We start from the raw sequence: 514 nt of genomic DNA on the forward strand, positions 1-514 counted from the left end.
ATACAGTCAGCTTTATATAGAATTAATATCCAAGATGCTGAGATAATGTAAGCTGCTCCTAACAATTGATCACAATTCATTTTAAATTAGTGAATTCATTTAAATGAACTAATTGGGTCATTATTTACACATAGTTGGCTCCAAATTTTATTGGGAATAAAATAATACAGTTAGGGCTGGCAATTTTGGCATATCCATAATTTAGGACAAGAGATAGCCCATTTTCTCTCTCCCCATATTGCAACCCCATAATTTCTCCAATTATGACTGTACAGCAAAGTCAACACGATGCTGAGTTGTTGGCAAATAAATGAGGGATGCTGAATTATAGCATTTGCCCAGCTCCAAGACAATTGCATTTTATAATGGGGCAATAGTGACATGTATTGCTGAGTGAGGGTAATACCAGAACACCAGCTAAACCCAGGATACAGGGGAAGCCCACACACCTTAGGAAAACCCCTGATCTGACCTCTATTAGCCTGTCTGGTGCCTCTAACCTTTATTGTTTCCT

The sequence above is a fragment of the Orycteropus afer genome, unplaced genomic scaffold (assembly GCF_000298275.1).
Source record: "Orycteropus afer afer isolate SDZICR_OR568_19922 unplaced genomic scaffold, OryAfe1.0 scaffold00161, whole genome shotgun sequence".
Classification (NCBI taxonomy): domain Eukaryota; kingdom Metazoa; phylum Chordata; class Mammalia; order Tubulidentata; family Orycteropodidae; genus Orycteropus; species Orycteropus afer.